At 44.4% G+C, this 18,677-nt stretch overlaps 1 protein-coding gene across 13 annotated transcripts in view; it reads right to left on the bottom strand.

Moving 5' to 3' along the window:
- Window positions 1–15,792, bottom strand: part of NDRG3 (NDRG family member 3) — an 82,503-nt gene extending 66,711 nt beyond the window's left edge. For all 13 annotated transcript variants that reach the window (XR_014832278.1, XR_014832274.1, XR_014832277.1 and 10 more), the window contains exon 1: window positions 15,743–15,792. The gene's annotated coding sequence lies outside the window, so the exon portion shown is untranslated. The remainder of the gene's footprint in view (window positions 1–15,742) is intronic.
- Between the last annotated feature and the right edge of the window lie 2,885 nt (window positions 15,793–18,677).

The following is an 18,677-nucleotide window of genomic DNA, read 5'->3' on the forward strand; positions in this document are numbered from 1 at the left end:
CAGGAAGCCATGGAGAGAGCATGCATTCCAGGCTCGTTTTTAGCCATTACTGACCAATACAACAAAGTAAATCCTGCTCTCAACTGTGACCACACTAAGGCCGACTAACAAAAGCTCTTCTATCATTACTTTGAAGAACCTGGAGGATGCCAGTAGCGAACACTGCTCAAACTATGGACCCTACATGCCAACCATGAGGATCCAAAGCATCTATGCCACTTAGCACAAGCCTGATATTTAACCTCCCTCCAGGGCACGGTTTGCTCAGATCTCAGGCACCCTATAAACTGGATTGAACTACGGAATGCGCAGAAACTGGATTTTTATTTTACTTTATTTTTCTATCAGTCACACCTCAAAAGGGGATAACTTGAATTTTTTTTTTTTTTTTTTTTGTCTTTTTTCTGTTGTTGTTTTTTGTTGTTGTTGTTGCTATTTCTTGGGCCGCTCACGCGGCATATGGAGGTTCCCAGGCTAGGGGTTGAATCGGAGCTGCAGCCACCGGCCTACGCCAGAGCCACAGCAACGCGGGATCCGAGCCGCGTCTGCAACCTACACCACAACTCACGGCAACGCCGGATCGTTAACCCACTGAGCAAGGGCAGGGACCGAACCCACAACCTCATGGTTCCTAGTCGGATTCGTTAACCACTGCGCCACGACGGGAACTCCAACTTGAATCTTTTATCGCAAATTTCTGTCAGCATCTACAATTCTCTCTTTAATTGTCCCCACTTTGACCCACTTAACTCTCAAAATATTGGCCTAATTGAGATCTACTTACTGTGTGTTCATTAATCACACTATAAACTGCAGCTACTTTTCATTTGGACGTCACCATTTACCAGTAATTTAAAATAGCAATTTTGGAGTTTCCATTGTGGCGCAGCAGAAATGAATCCAACTAGGAACCATGAAGTTGAGGGTTTGATCCCTGGCCTTGCTTAGTGGGTTAAGGATCCGGCTGCTGTGAGCTGTGGTGTAGGCTGCAGACACAGCTCGGATCCCATGTTGCTATGGCTGTGGTGTAGGTCAGCAGCTACAGCTCTAACTAGATGCCTAGCCTGGGAACCTCCATATGCCATGGGTGTGGCCCTAAAAAGACCAAAAAACAAACAAAAAATAAAATGGCAATTTGGGGCATTCCCATCGTGGCTCAGTGGTTAGCGAACCCAAATGGCATCCATGAGGACATGGGTTTGATCCCTGGCCTTGCTCAGTGGGTTAAAGATCCAGCATTGGAGTTCCCGTCGTGGCGCAGTGGTTAACGAATCCGACTAGGAACCATGAGGTCGCGGGTTCGGTCCCTGCCCTTGCTCAGTGGGTTAACGATCCGGCGTTGCCGTGAGCTGTGGTGTAGGTTGCAGACGCGGCTCGGATCCCGAGTTGCTGTGGCTCTGGCGTAGGCCGGTGGCTACAGCTCCGATTGGACCCCTAGCCTGGGAACCTCCATATGCCGCGGGAGCGGCCCAAGAAATAGCAACAACAACAACAGCAGCAAAAAGACAAAAGCAAAAAAAAAAACAAAACAAAACAAAAAAAAAAAAAAAAAAAACAAAAAAAAAAAAAAAAAAAAAAAGATCCAGCATTGCCATGAGCTGTGGTGTAGGTCACAAACACGGCTCGGATCCCATGTTGCTGTGGCTGTGTGTAGGCCGGCAGCTACAGCTCTGAATCTAACCCCTAAGCCTGGGAATCTCCATATGCTGCAGATATAACCCTAAAAAGACAAAAGACCAAAAAAAAAAAAAAAAAAAAAGCAATTTTTAAATCCTTTTTCCTATCATAAAAGCATTATGTGTTCACTTTAGAAAATACGGCAATCATAGAATAATCAGAGTATACTTTACTCATAATCCTTCCTTCTAAAGACAACCACTATTAACATTTGAGTCTATTTCCATTTTTTCTCCCCATGTAAAACGATGATTTCCTAATATTGTTTTTCCACCTGCTCCATTCCCTACTTTAATTCACTCACGTGAAAGCAGGGCACTGCAAGACTTTTAATCATTCAAAGGTGACTCCACATGGGGAGGCCTGTCAAGGAGCCTCAGGGACAGAGGGAAGCCTGAGGTGCCCTCAAGTCCACAGTGACGCATTCACCTAGTGTTCCCGTGCTTTTTTTAAAGATGAAGAAAAACGCAGTCTGTGCCAGGACACACACTTAAACCAGGGCACAAATTAAATGAGAAAGCTGTCCCTGTCAGCCGGACCCAGTGCAGTCAATACAGGACAGTGTGATTTAGGAACTGGCAACAAGACGGTAGATGTTCACCTTCCCCATTATAGGGGGCCTAACACGTTCTTCCCGAGACTCAATTTTTGCTCAGTTCTCACTGTCCTGAACCCTTGTCAGTGAGCAGTTTTGTTTGTTTTTTGCTTTTTAGGGCTGCACCTGTTGCATATGGAGGTTCCCAGGCTTGGGGTCGAATCAGAGGTGTAGCTGCCAGCCTATGTCACAGCCACAGCAACAGGTGATCTGAGCCGCGTCTGCGACCTACACCACAGCTCATGGCAACGCCGGATTCTTACCCACTGGGAGAGGCCAGGGATTGAACTCACAACCTTATAGTTACTAGTGGGATTTGTTTCCGCTGCGCCACAACAGGAACTCCGCCAGTGAGCAGTTTTATAACACCTATAAGAAAACTAAGATCTCATGGTGGAAATTTCCGTCTCCAGATCCCTCAGCTACACAGACTGCCTCCCTCCTAGGGATCCAAGGCTGCAGTGCCCTCCTCTGCACAAATGATATGGCTGCCAGATCCCCACCCTAGTACTAAGGGCTATTAATATTTTTAAAAGGCTAGTAGAGGTTTTATAAACTGTAGTAGATAAGAAATCTTCCCCAGTCTTATGAGGCAGAGAGAAGAGTGACAAGGGAAAAACTACCATCCTCAAACTGCGGAAGTGACCCTGGCCTCAACAGGCTAGAGAGAGAAAGGGGGAGGAGTTCCCATCATGGCTCAGGAGGTAACAAATCCGACTAGGAACCATGAGGTTGTGGGTTTGATCCCTGGCCTTGCTCAGTGGGTTAAGGATCTGGCGTGGCCGTGAGCTGTGGTGTAGGTTGCAGACTCAGCTCGGATCCTGCGTTGCTGTGGCTCTGGCGTAGGCCGGTGGCTACAGCTCTGATTCGACCCCAGCCTGGGAACCTCCATATGCCACAGGAGCGGCCCTAGAAATGGCAAAAAGACAAAAAAAAAAAAAAAAAGAGAGAGAGAGAGAGAGAAAAGGGAAAGTATAAATCCTACTTTGTGCCAGGAATTATCATCCAAGGAGTTCACTTTAATCCTAACAATCCTCCCAGGTAGGTATCTTCATGTCTTACTTTATGGGCAAGAAATTTAGGCTTAGACAAGTTATATGAATTTTCCAATATCCACATCTAAGTAAGTATTGGGGCAAGGATTTAAAAACCTTTGCTTTTCCCATTATACCATAATGTCTCTGCCAGACCCCATTACTGAGTAAGCTTCTCCCACTCCATTCACAGAGGCACCTCCTTAAAGTAAAGGTAATCCTGTGCCACCAATGACTCGGATGCCTTAGAATGAAATTTTGAGTCATCACACCAGGACAAGAACCCTCATTATCTCAGACAAGGAGCAGACAAAGTAAACAGGAAAAATCAAAATAAAATCCCAGCTATTATCTGATACCCAGTTTCAGAAATGAGGGCTAATTCTTGCTTGTTGTTAGAACAGTGAGCCTCGAACTTTAATGTACAATCACCTGGGGATCTTGTTTAGGATCTCAGGTATAATCAGATTTGAGTGAAGACTGTCTAACACGTGACCTCATCCATCAGCTGAGGAGGAGTGGAGGTCATCTGAGGTGAAGGTGAAGAAATTAAGGGCTTGATTATTAGCAACAACCCTTAAAAGAGATAAAGATGGGGTAGAGGCAGACTTTCTTCATCTAATTTCATCCTGCCGTCTTCCAAAAAGGATTTCAGTAAACTAGATGTTTAAAAGAGTCAACAAGCCAGACCAACCAGAGGGGGAATACACCGAAGAAAGAGAAAAGAGTTTACTATATTACTGCAGGAACCTAGCTGAAAGGTGGCAAGAGTCTGACCATGCTAGAATCACAGATAGAAAAAGGGAGATCTGGAGCATAAGGCTGGTTTAAAAAAAAAAAAAAAATAGCCTTAAGTCAGAGAAGAGTCAGATTTTACCAAGGTTTCTAGGGATAAAGGAATGATGGCACGATTAATGGAGAACCTGGTGAAAAACAAACAAACAAACAAAAAAACAGTTTTGAACCACAGCTGAAATTTGGGCATCCAAGAGATACACAGGTAGGAGTGAGACTCGGGAAATCAGTAAGTATCCAGCAACCAGAGACGAGGAGGAATAGCAGGCCCTGGGTTCTTCTGAAAGACAACTCAGTGACAGAAAAGAAAGCAGAACCAGTAAGAAACAAAGAAAAAGAAAGCTCCGAGAGGCAAGAGGAAAAGCAGAAAAACAATGTCAAAGACGCCAAGGGAGAAGGTGACATTTACATGGAAGGGGAGGCAAATTACCACAGGCTGAAGCAAGAAGGAGGAGGAGGGCTAAGAAAGGGCCATTATTTTTTTGACAGGAACAGTCAATGGCATTAAAATCCAGGAAAAATAAGATTCAGTTCTCCACACTAAAAAGCCCAGGACTATGACCTGTTAAATATCCAGAAAATGACATTTCTGCATTTAACTACAAGCAACAATGACCAGGAGGGGCACCAGTGTTCTCTGATACTCAGAGTCAGCGCTGAGAGGGCCTCTAAAGATCAAGAATACTTTTTTTTATTATTACTCAATGAATTTATTACATTTGTAGATGTACAATGATGATCAAAATCCAATTTTATAGGATAAAGATCAAGAATACTTCTAATTACTGCACCGAAACTTCTGATTCTTCTAGTCGTGGAAAAAGCCCATAAGCACATCAGATGTGGACTCTAGGTCTAGGTGAGCCCTTACCTAGCTGAGCAGCACTGGGCAAAGCATTTTTCCTTTCTGGATCTCAGTTTCTCTCTCAAGAGAAGAAGCTGGGCAGGATGACATTTTAAGCCCCTGACGGGGACTGATGTTCTGTGACCCAAAAGCTCCTTGGAAATGCAGTGCTTTACATTATTCCCCAGGGTAAGTGCTCCCCATCCCCCGCTCATAGAGCTCTTACTATAATCCTAAGAGGTCACCCAGTTATCAACCTAATGAGGCTCAACGATTAGCTGAAGGCCGCCAGCAAATCAGGGGGAGGATGCACTTGGCCTGATTCCAGGCACATGAAAGTCTCTGGCTTTTATCACACCCTATACTATGTTCTTTTAGTTGGAAAAAGCTCACTGAAATTTCCAGTACTTAGGAATACTGGCTTGTTGGGAGTTCCTGCTGTGGTGCAGTGGGATCAGCCGCATTGCTGAAGCGCCAGGACACAGGTTCAATTCCTGGCCCAGCACAGTGGATTAAAGGATCCTGCACTGCCACAGCTGTGGCCTAGATCGCAACTGTGGCTCAGATCTGATTCCTGGCTTGGGTACTCCATACGCCATGGGGCAGCCAAAATGAAAAACAATAACAACAACAAAAAAACCCAAAACCAAAAAAAAGAAACAAAAAAACCCCCAAGCCACTGCTTTGTTACTTTAAAAAGACAGTAAGTGACTATATACAGTACTGGCTTACTAAACTACCAGCTGTCTTATTTTGCAGCTTTTCCCCATGACCAAGATAATCTGTCTGGCCTTCATCAGGCTTTGTCAGGATGTACTGACACCAGGCTACTAGTTTGTATTCTAGGGGCAGAGCAGTCACTTCTGGTTTTGGCAAGATTGCAGACAACCAAGACAGAATGAAGGCAGCAAACAAAGGAGGCACAGTAAGGAGACTGAGCTGGAAAGGGTCGGCTGGAGCTGGTGCTGAAGCAGCTATGACTGGAAAGTTGTAGGAAGTGGTGGGAAGGTAGACAGCGGTGCTCCGACAGCGAGCTGACTCACATCCTCTCTTTTTACCTATAAACCACCGGCTGAGTGAATATAACAGAGCTTTACCATTTACAGCTAACATCTCCTTGGGTTATCCCAATGGCACCGTGAGGTAAAACACTGGGGCACCACATCATTTCTATTAGAGATGAGCAAACTGAGGTTTAAAGAGGTGAAATGAACTGAACAAAATAACAATAAACACAACAGCTGGAACCAAAACCCAGTTTTCTTCTGATCCCAAATGCTTATGCTATGCCCTGCATATTTCCCCCCAGGTGATCACAGATTAAAAGACATGGGTATAAAAAGGAGAGACATTCAGCTGATTGCCTTCCTGCACCCACTCCAGTCCTAAATTATATTGAGCAGTTAGGATCTGGCCACAGGCTTTAGGATTAAATCTTAATATGAAGTTAAAAACAAGAAAGCCCAGATTTGGAACTGGAGTCTGCCTTTACCCATTAATTCAATTGAGCAGGGGAGAGTAAGTCTACAAACAAAATACTACAGGAGTTCCCGTCGTGGCTCAGTGGTTAACGAATCCAACTAGGAACCATGAGGTTGCGGGTTCGATCCCTGGCCTCGCTCAGTGGTTAAGGATCCGGCGTTGCTGTGAGTTGTGGTGTAGGTCGCTGACGTGGCTTGGATCCCGAGTTGCGTGGCTCTGGCGTAGGTGGGCGGCTATGGCTCCGATTAGACCCCTAGCCTGGGAACCTCCATATGCTGCAGGAGCGACCCTAGAAAAGACGAAACAAAACAAAACAAAACAAAAAAACACAATTCAAGGAAGGATAAACATGGGCCTGTGAATGGGACAAACTCTAAGGCAGTTTCTCAACCTCAGCACCACTGACATTTTGGGCCATATAATTCTTTGTTGTGGGGGCTGTCCTGTGTATGGTAGGATATTCAGCAGCACCCCTGGCCTCTACCCACTAAATGCCAGTAGCATTCACCTCCAAAAGTTTTGACAACCAAAGATGTTTCCAAATATTGCCAAATGTCCTCTGGGCGGGGCGGGGGGGGGGCAAAATCACCTCTAGTTGAGAACCACTGCTCTAAGGGTGACAGATGTTTAGGGCAAAGGTCAGTTAATGCAGGTCATGGGTGCTGAGAAAAAGTTTCATGGAGGAGGTAATATTTGAACTAGACCTTGAAGAATAGACAAAATTCCTATAGGTGAGGGTGAGAGAAGAATAAAAAGAAGGAATTCCGGAAACGGAGGAGAACGTAAAAGCAAGATGAGAAAGTACAGGTCTGCTGGAAAATGTTCCCATGTGGCAAGAGCGGAAGGTTTTTGCCGGAAATAGGTAATAAAGCTAAAAATGCCATTAGAGTCATGTCACAGATAGCGATCCATCAATTAATACTTATAAGATAGGCACACATAAGGAAATAGCCAACAACGCAAGAAACCACACAGATATGCCCCACCTCCCCGGGAGGACCGAATGTAGCCTGTCACATTATACACAGCATCTGGTGTTCAATGCATTTCGTCAGAGTTAAACGAAGCTTGGAACCAGTGCAGAAGTGGGAGAAATAACTAAAAAGACTGGGATGGTCAGGAATTTCCCAAAGGAGTTAACAGCGATGGGCCTTGAATGGATATGTTTTGCATAGATGGAAGGGAGGAAAGGACATTCCAGGTGAGGACATCCAAGCTGGGAAAGAAAGAAATGTACACATAGGAGTTCCCACTGTGGCGCAGGGGGTTAAGAATCCGACTGCAGCAGCTCAAGTCACTCTGAAGGATTGAATTCAATCCCTGGCCCAGGAACTGCCATATGCCTTGGGTGCAGCCATAAAATAAATGAGTAAATAGATAAATAAATAATAAATGCACACAACATATCCAAGAGACACCAGGAAGAACAATGCAGTTGGGAAAGAAGACAAGGCTGGTCAGAACACAGCACATGAATCAGACTTTACTGTGTGAACAACTGCAGAGGGTTCCTGAGGAGCAAAATGACACTGCTGTTTAAAATGTGGCATCTTGGGAGTTTCTGCTATGTCACAGCAGAAACGAATACAACTAGCATCCATAAGGATGTGTTCGATCCCTGGCCTTGCTCAGTGGGTCGAGAATCCGGCATTGCTATGAGCCATGGTGTAGATCACAGACATAGCTTGGATCCTACATTGCTTGTGGCTGTGGTGTAAGCCGGCAGCTGCAGCTCCAATTCGACTCCTAGAGTGGGAAGTTCTATATGCCACAGGTGTGGCCCTAAACAGCAAAAAAAAAAAAAAAAAAAAAAAAAAAAAAGCTAAATAAATAAATAAAACATGGCATCTTGTCCAATAGATCTCTTAGCTACACATCAGACAGACCTGGGGAGCTCCGAAGCTCAATACCCAGGCCCCAACCCTAAGGATCCAATTTAATCAGACGAAGACAGGGCCCAAGTATTGTTTTTAAAGCTCCACAGGTGATACTGACATGCAGCGAGGGCTGAGAACCACCAGCCTACGGTCATGCCATCATTCTCAGATGAGAAAAGAGGCCTGGAATTTAAGCGAATTGCCTAAATTCACACAGGCAGCTGGGTGTGGGGCTGGGACTGGCATCTGGACTCCTATTCCAGGCTCTGAAAGATATCACAGAGTCCTGGGCTAAATTCCATGCTTCCATCTATAAGAAGCACAATCTGATGATTTGGCTCTCAAGATTTGCCAGGGTTAAAGCCTGAATTAATCTCATCATAAAACTATTGACTTAAACATCCCCTCAAGTGTCTAGGGTAATGGATGCTGGTTTCACTAATGTCTCCTGAGGGCCCTTAGAAAAGGAAAGGGTCTCAGGAGACTCCCCAGAAAGCCAGATAAACAAGCCAAACCACCCACCTCCCTGAAAGAAACAATGACTTAAAAAATACAGCTCACTGTACGTTAGCAATTACATAAAGGAAAGTCTGGGTTACTCTTCACCAGAAAAAAATTCTCTCAGAGATGGTATCCCAAAAGCAAAGGTGGGGGATGGGGAAAGTGATCAAAGGCAGCTGCAAAAGCAAGCGCACACACCCTCATTTTAACAGTAAATACCTCTACCAGTCCTCAGCCCTGGATAAGGGCCATCCACACACCTTGTGTTCTTCTGAAAGGGAAAGAGCTGCACCGCTTACAATAGGCCCTTGCCTTCCTGTTGTGTCGCTCCTGGATTCTGGCAGCACGTGGTAAACAGAAGGTTTGCAGAGACTGCCTAGCTGGGAATCTGAGTCTGCTTGTGTAATCCTTCTATTCATTCCAGGGTACTGGTACAGATAACGATTAGAATAAAGCGACGTACATCTAGGGGCATTCTTGTTAATCCCATACACCCACCAACCAGCTGAAGCTCTAAGAAGGGGGTCACACTAAAGTAACTCTAGAAGCAGAAGCACTACCCTCTGCCTTCAACTCTTGAAGGATGTACCTCAGGACACTAGGAAAGCTATTGCTGTCAAGGCTCTGGTCCATGCTCTTGGGATGGGTTCCAGGTTCCCACCACCTATAAGAACAAACCCCTGAAAGCAACTTGTTCTTTAAAAGAGCCTGAGTGGAGGTAAAGGACAAACAAGAGCCCTAAGAGCTTATACTCATACTAACTTGATGCTCATAATAAATTGATCTTTTACTCTCTGCCCGATACCATTAACATGTGCTTTATTTATCCATTCATTATTTCATTTTATTTCCCAACACACATATAAGATAGGTATCCCATTTTACAGATGAAAACTGAGTCTTGGAGAGGTCTTGTAGTATGGCAAAGGTCACACACCTAGCAACTGACAGAGTAAGAACCAGAGCAGCCTGCAGTTAGAGCTTGAGCAGGCCTCTATAAATGACTTTTCCCACTGGATACCAATTAACCATTAATTCTACTTATGTTTTTCAGGTTTGGCTCCTGGAGTCTATAAGGATCTTAATGATCAAAAAATTTGGAAAACTGAAGAGCATTATACAAAATTTAGGTATTATTATCATCATTATTACTTTAATGAATAGGAGAGAATTGCATCTATCTGGGGGTATTTGTGTGGACTAAGTACCCAAAGTGACATTTTAGTCAATACCATGTCCCAATAAAAGTTTAAAAGCATCAATATCTTCAAAAATTGAAAAGGAGGAGGGGCTATCCCCAAAGCTTTCTTAACTGAAGGAATAAAGAGGTAATAGCCTGATCCCTCTCTTCTCCTTTCTCTGCCAGTTATTAGGGTTTCACATAAAATGGTTTTAGAGCTAATTAAAAACTCTCACAATTTCAAAAAAGCATTCACTTTTTATCCATACGTTGAAAGTTCAGGCTTCAAAGTGCAGAAGCACTTTAAGGATACAACAGTCATTTTTAGGAGTTCCCTTGTGCTTTAGGAGGTTAAGGATCTGGTGTTGTCACTGCTGCTTTTCAGGTCGATCTCTGGCCTGGGAATTTCAATAACAAAAAAAAAAAACCACAAAAGATACTGCAAAACTGATAACAACAACAAAAACTTTAAAATAACTACTAATAAAATCAAATATGAAGAAGAGTTCCCACTGTGGCACAATGGGTTAAGGATCCAATGCTGTCCCTTCGGCAGCTCGGATTTAATCCCCGGCCCGGGAACTTTCATATGCTGCAGGTGCCGCCAAGGGAAAAAAAAAATCAAGAATGAAGAATGGCTGTATAGGAAATTTATACTTGGTCAGCTGAAAACTCTAACTGTGGACTTGGGCATTTTTAGTTGATGAAGGGATTCTAATCAACTAAACTCCTCTACTTGGGAAATGAATTTTCATTTTCTATATAAATCTCTGAGGAATATAAAAAGTAGCACCTCAAAACAAAAAGTTGGGGAGAAAGCCTGTTCCACATCATGTATTCTACTAAGTAGCATGACCTGTTATTATTTTAATCAGTGTTTACATAGAATTCAACTTAGAATCCAATGAAGCCATATTTCTTCCTAAGTATACCCCATTCAGCCATCAACCACAGATACTTATTTAGGACTGATATGTCAAACTGTGAAGCACTGTGGAAACATGAGAGAATTCTGAGTTGACTATATCATTCCTTCACCAAAGAGCTAAGATCAAAAGATATAACAGCCATTTTTGTATGGCATTTAAAACATCCTCCATGGGGGAGTTACCATTGCAGTTCAGCAGTAACAAACCCAACTAGTATCCTTGAGGATGCGGGTTCAATCCCTGGCCTTGTCAGTGGGTTAAGGATCTGGCATTGCCATGAGTTGTGGCACAGGTCACAGATGTGGCTCAGATTTGGTATTGCTGTGGCTGTGGTGTAGGCAGGCAGCTGCAGCTCTGATTCGACCCCTAGCCTGGGAACTTCCATATGCCTCAGGTGTGGCCCTAAAAAGCAAAATATAAATTAAAAGATAAATTAAATAAATGTCTTCCATGGGAGTTCCCTGGCGGTCTAATGGTTAGGACTCGACATTTTCATTGTTGCAGCCCAGGTTCCATCCCTGGTCTGGGAACTAAGATCCCACATCAAGCTACTGCATACCACAGCCAAAAAAAAAAAAAAAAAAGTATTCCACATATCTCCAATATCTCAGTTAATTTCACAACAGTAAATAAGAGAACAATTAATGACAAAATTGTAGGTGAGTATTCTAAATACAATAGAATTAGCACTGTGATTAAAGAAAAGATATTTCATTTACCAAAGAAAGCCTTGGTAAATAGTCACACTAAATCTAGGTTAAGTTTTTTGTGTGCTATTTCAAGCAGTCTCTTTAAAAAAAAAAAGTGGAATTGCGAGGAGGATTTAAAAAGATTCTTCAGGGAATTCCCACTGTGGTGAGTGGGGTTAAGGATCCAGCATTGCCACAGCTGTGGCATAGGTCAGAGCTGCAGCTTAGATTCAACCCCTGGCCTGGGAACTTGCATATGTCAAGTGTGGCCAAGAAAAACAAACAAAAAAAAACCTTTCAGAATAGATGACTTGACATCCAGTTCTGCAGTAAACCCAAAATGTTATCAATCTTTGGGCTTGAAAGTCCTTGACACACTCCTTTCTTTCATCATCCCTATTCAGGCTTCTCAATTTTTCTTCCAGAATCTCCCATTTGCCTTTCCTTTTCTTTCTGACTGTCCTCACTCCTTGCCTGGATTTGCTCACTCATTCATCATTTACCAAGTGCCTATTATCTGCCATGCACAGTTAGACCCCTGTCCTTGATCTTAAAAGCTCACATGATAGTAGAGCTGCTATCTGCCCATCTCAATCACCAGACTGCAAGCCTTAGCAAAGGCTTTGTATTTTGAGAACCAGCAGCATCTGGCATACAGCAGACACTCTAAAAATGTTTGTTGTATGACACCAGATTACTTTAGCAAGCTTTTTTATCCATAAATATTTTAACATATATCTTCAAAAAAGGACTCTTAATTTTTCTTTCCTTTTTAAAACACAAAAGCAATGTGTGCACAATGCAAAAATAGTATCAAAAGGTATGGAGTGAAAAATGAATTCTCCAACCCCCTAAGTCCCACTCCCAGTAATGACTACTATCACAGTTTGGAGTTCGGAATGTATCTTTCTGGAAGTTTCCTATGCTGGTATATAACATACACACACACACACACACACACACACACACACACACACACACACTCTCTTACACTTTCCTGGAACAAGTTCTTTGACAGTTTCTGACTTTAGCTTTTCAATTTTCTAATCCAGCTCAAGTTTTCAAAGTGCTGTTCGTGGATCAGAAGCATCAGTATCATATGGTAACATGTTAGAAATACATACTCTTAGCCCCCACTCCAGACCTACCGAATCAGAAACTCTGGAGATGGGGGCCCTCCCACAATCTGGGTCTTAATAAACCCTCCAGGTAATTCTGATGCTAAAGGTTAAGAATCACCACTCTAACAGTCAAGCTGCCCTGGTCAAGCCAGTTTTTTTTTATTGTCCCTTAAACATTTTATTGTCAGGCACTGTCACCTTGCTTTGATTTTACCACCCTACTTCAAAATGCAATGCTTGTCCTTTTTGTTAATTCTGACCGTGCCAATGGGTCAAACCCCAGAAAACCCTAGATCCTTCCAAACTCGCTCTCAGTACCACGGCTCATACCAAGCCCTCTCTTGCTCCTCCCCCAACTCCTATGACAAACCTAGTCCCTCTAACACATGTTTAACAATTACATATGCACTGTTTTCAATGGTAGAGAACGGATCTTTATTATTCCCCAACAGACCAAAAGCTCCTTAAAGACATGAACAGTACTTCTGTGACCCCTTCCTCACTCTTGTTCTAAGCATCAATTTTAAGAGTTGCTGGTTTTTAAGGATGATTCACTCAGAGAAATACTGATAAACCTTTAATGGATAAAAAGTCCACATTCATGTTGTAGCACCAGTTCTGTGACCTTGGACAAGTTTGCATCTCAGGTTAAAGCCTGTAAAAGCAAGATGGCTGAACTCAATGACTTAATGCTTCTTTTCTGCACTGAGCAATGTGTGATTTTATGAAATGTCCCACGCTGGAATACCTTATTCCATTATATTTGAGGATACCGTCATACTCATATGGCTTTGTTTGTAATACTGTTATGGCGATTTTTAGACCTAACTTGAGTTATAGTTAGGCATGGTGTTTCCCACTGAGCTAGTAAGCTCTTTCAATAAGAACCATGAGAATTTTACACTATACCCAGTACCATGCCTTATGCATAACAGTTCAATCTATTTGCAGAAAATTTCTTTGAAAAACTCTCTTAAAAGCTTCATTTATGGAGAGAACCTATACACAGATCTACTGCCTCCCAAAGGGCCCTTTTGAATATTTATTGTTATAAATACGATGGAACAATTTATAGTAAAAATTGTGATTACTCTGATAACACCAGGGCAATCAGCCACAAAAGGCAAAAGAATGTAAAACTGAATCTTACATGTATTTAGGGATAGATTAAAAATCTATAAGGCTCAGGCTACCTTAGTGGAACATGGAAATAAAAACTGCCTGTACACTTAAGTGACATAAACCAACTCCACTGTTGGATATAAACAATAAACAGCCTTCCTGATATAGGACCCTTTTCTGCAAATTTTCAGACACAGCAGGGTGGACTAGAGACCTCTGAGTGGCTGGTGATGACCAGAAGTTGAACCTAAAGAGAAGGACAGCAAAGAGAAATTGAAGGGCAGCAGGAAAACATCACTCTTTAAGCAATGAAAAGGAGCAGTGGAAATTCACTGAGTCTTTACCAAGGGCCTACTATGAGCCAAGCAACTGGGGCTGCAAAGATGGTCCCTGACCTCAAGGGGCTAATGGTCCTAAGGGTAACACTGCAAGTGTGTGTGTGATTCTAATTGAGAAAATCAAGCAAGGAAGGCTTCACAGAAAAGGTGCCTTTGAACTGTGTAGGAGGATTTGCAGGGGCGGGGGGTGGGGCACCAGTTTGTGCTAGTATTCTGGGGAAGAAACATTCACATATTTTTATAGCTGTCCCTTTGGGACTTTAAATCAGTGAGGCTTCTTTTATCCAGCACTACTTTGTCAATGCTCTCTTTCCCTTTTTACTTTATTTTAAATGAGATGTTCAAGCCTAGCATTGGAACAAAGCCAGAAAGCCCCAGGATAAGGGGAGTGCTCACTAGATTTGCTCTGTCACCTCCAAATTCAACCATCCCAGCTATCCCAGTGTTGGTCTCCCGGCAGCCAGAAAAGCAAAGCCAATAATATCCTCCGGGGACAAAATCTGGATGCAGACAGACAAGGCTTACCCCTGTTCTGCCAGTAAGCCACCGTGAGAGAGCTTTCTTGCCTCCTAAGCCATGAAGCTCCTAGTCTACCTGTGACAGGAAGACTAGCTCTGCAGAAAAAAGGCTGCATAAAAAGAAGGACGCATCAGATGGCGAAGCGCTAAGGTACTGAGATAATCTTAAAATGTTTAGCAAGGTCCCTGGCACACAGCAAGCGCTGGATGAACGTGAGTTATTAATAATATCGCTATTACTATTATTACACTAACAACTCAATTGTACTCTAACCACAAGAAAATACTGTTTTTGCAGCCTACTTTTATGACGTTGAAGAAGCAACTCCAGAGATGCAGGTGTATTTCAAATTGTTTTAAAGGTACAAGATCCAATTCCAACCGCGCTGGCCTGAGAGCCCCAGACCCTGAGTTCAAGAGCCATTCCAGCCTCTCGTCTGGCGCGTGACCTTGGGCAGGGCACCTCACCTCTCTGTGCCTCAGTTTCCTCATCTCTAAAGTGGGGCTAAGAAGCCCCTCCCTCGCATGGTAGTCGCGGGGGTCCAGCCAGAGGGTATTCTTTAGGGCACCAAGACCCTCCAACAACCCCCCCACACCCCGGATGCAAGGGTAGTTCACGGCCCATCTTCCAAGCCCCCCGGCTCCCGGGCGGACGGGGTAGACGAATGCCCGACCCCGAGGCCCACCGAGCTCCACCGCCTGCAGGAAAAGGGGTCGCGTCTGCGGCGGGCCCCTGAAACTGAGGTCCTGGGCACCGAGAGGTGCGGCCGCTGCCGCCTGCACGCTGTAGACGGCGGGTTTGCAGCGGGCCCCCACCGCCCAGGTGGAGAGCGACCGAGAGAGGCCAGATTGCCCCGGAGCCCTCAGGCGAGGAGGGCGGAGGGAGCCCTAGCACCCGGAGGAGGCTGGCAGCGCTGACTGGTGCCCGGCCGCTCTGGGAAGATAAGATTGGGAAAGAGAAGGCAAGGGAAGCAACGACCCCGCGGTAGCACGGCTTGACCCCCTCCCCCCGCGCCAGCCGGGCTGAGGCGTTCACTCACCTGAGGCTCCGGCAGCCGCCGTCAGCTCAGCAGCCCCGGCGGCGCGAGTTGGGCGGGGGAAAAGCTCCGCGGCGCGCAGGCGCACTGAGTGGGCCTGGCGGCGCATGAGCATTATGCCCGCCCGGGGAACTACGAAGATGGTGCCTGAGCTGGCGCCATCTTCGAGGTAGAATAATTGCCGTTCTTGTTCGTGGTTTCAATTCCTCCTGGCCAACTTCGATCTGAAAGTATTGCATGGAAAGTAAACTAGTAGTTCGTAAGTTTTAAAATACTGTGCTGTTCTGAGAAATGATGAAATCTCAGCTCCCTCCCACCTGAGCAAGTAAATGATCTCTTGGTTCAGCATAATACACGTTCCTTATATATGGCACCTGCTCCTTAATCACTTAGTGGCCGCCTCTGTTATTAAATCAATTGGTTACTGCAGTGTTTGTGTTCAGCTAATCCTTATTTTACTTTATAAGGACCCCAAAGTGCAAAAGTAGAATTGTTGGTTTTGGATAAGCCAAAGCGAAGCCATAAAGGTCTTCCTTTAAATAAAAAGGTCAAAGTTATCAATTAGGAAAGGAAATTGTTTGATGAGGTTACTAAGATCTGCCATGAGTTTTCTAATCGCGAAATTGTAAATAAGGGAAAAAAATGTGTGCAAACTGCAATAGTTAGAGCCATGATGCACATAAAAATGCTTCGTTGGAGTTCCCGTCGTGGCTCTGTGGTTAACAAATCTGACTAGGAACCATGAGGTTGCAGGTTCGATCCCTGGCCTTGCTCATGGGTTAAGGATCCAGCATTGCTGTGAGCTGTGGTGTAGGCTGCAGATGCCGCTGGATCTGGTGTTGCTGTGGCTCTGGTGTAGGCTGGTGGCTGCAGCTCCGATTAGACCCCTAGCCTGGGAAACTTCATTTGCCACGGGAGCAGCCCTAGAAAAAGGAAAGAAGACAAAAAAAAAAAAAAAAAAAAAAGTTTTTGGTTAAGAGTGAAAAGGCAGAGAGTTCCCCTGGAGGCCCAGACGGTTAAGGACCCAGTGTTGTCACTGTACTGGCTCAGGTCTCTGCTTTCGCTCAGGTTTGATGATCCCTGGTCCCTGGAACTTCCACATGCTGCAGATGCAGGAAAAAAAAAAAAAAAAAAAGACCGAAAAGGCATTAAGTTTGTGGGTGGAGGACATGAACAAAATACATACTATGAATGACAACATGTTGCACCAGAAAGCACTGAGCCTGTTGTCAAATCCAAGTCCATGTTTCTCACTCACAGTGAGGCCAAACAAAGTAATAGACCAGAATTTGGAGCAGAGAAAGATTTCTTGCAGGATGGAGCAAGAAAGTCAGATTGTATTCAAAAGGCCCCAGTGGCTTTCAGGGAACAGATTTTTAAAGGCAATGTTTGGAGTGAGGTCCCAACTTTCTTCTGACTGGTTGGTGGTCAGGTAACAAAGTGGTGTTTCAGGAAACTTAATCATCAACCCTCTGGTTCCAACCAGTCTGGGGTCTGCATACTTGCGGTCAGCACGTAGTCACTTCTGCCACAGGGTGGGGGTGGGGTGTCTTTGTTTCTGCATAACAACTCTAAGACAGGTGTCAGATTGTTATGTGTAGCCCTTGAGAAGGAACTGGGACTCTGTTTTATCACTAAACTGTTGTTTCTTTTCTTTTCTACTTCTTTATTTATTTATGTATTTTCTATTTTGGCTCTCCCATGGTTTATGGAATTCCAGGGCCAGGGATCAGATCCCAGCTGCAGTTGCAACCTATGCCACACCTGCAGCAATGCCTGATCCTTTAACCCACTGTGCTGGGCCAGGTATTGAACCTGCATCCTGGTGCTGCAGAGATATCTCACTGCACCACAGTATGAACTCCTGAACTATTGTTTCATGATTGCTTTTCCTTTTCTTCAGCATTCCCTCACTTCCCTAATTAGCAACTGCTTGAATCTGCTCTTTGGGACTCAGGAGAAGCCTAGGAGGCTAAAGCTTGTTTCTACAAACAAGAAAAAGGGGGGACATGGAGGGGCTTTTGTACCAGGGAGGACCCTGCCAAATCCTCTCAGTTTCAGACCTATAGGAAGACTTCAGCAAGGGATCCCCTGAAGTGAGTAACACCAAGCCATATTCTACAAGTAAGGATGGTTACATGGACTCAGGGATAGTTTGGACTGAAAAATATAAAAATAACAGAGAGGCTGTGTCTGCTGATGAAGAAGCTGCTGCCAGGTTTCCAGCAGAGTTGAGGAAGTTGATTGAAGAGAAGCGATGAAACTGGGCTCTTCTGGAAGAAGATGCCCAATAGCACCTGAAACCCAGCAGGACCCTGTGAGGCCCTCCTGCTACAAAAGCCTTTCGATGTCCCCATTTCTTGTTTATAGGGAAAAGGCTTCAGCCTCCTAGACCTTCTGTGAGTTCCAAAGGGCAGATTCAAACAGTTACTAAGCAGGGATGTGAGGGAATGCAGAAACAGGAAAAGCAGACAAACAATAGTACAGTGATACAGCTCCTCCTCAAGGGATATACATAACAAATATCCTTGGGTTCTTCCACTGGAACAAAGTCTCCGCTCAGGTGGAGGATAACTTCACATGGAATACAAGATTCCAGGAGCTTCGCCCTGTTACCTCACCATCAACCAACCCCAAAAGTTGCACACCCTGCAAACCTCACCCCAAATTTTGCCTCTAAAAACACTTCCCCGAAAACCAACTGGGAGTTGAGGTTTTCTTTGAGCACAAGCCACTTGTTCTCCTTGTTTGACCCTTGCACTAAACCTTTCTCTGCTCCAAACTCAGACATTTGGGTCGGTTTGGCTTCATTTTGGGGCCCACAAACTTGTGTTCAGCAACAAACCTACCTTCATAAAAGTGCAAAGGAAGACACTAGGTCCTAAAACGTGGAAGGACAGATTAATTCTGGTACTACTGGCAACACAGCAGGGCATAT

Source organism: Sus scrofa, chromosome 17, assembly GCF_054392235.1.
Source record: "Sus scrofa isolate SSC_HxYL_T2T_F1_AM1 chromosome 17, Sscrofa_HxYL_maternal_Yorkshire_Landrace_v2.0, whole genome shotgun sequence".
In the NCBI taxonomy this organism is placed as follows: Eukaryota; Metazoa; Chordata; class Mammalia; order Artiodactyla; family Suidae; genus Sus; species Sus scrofa.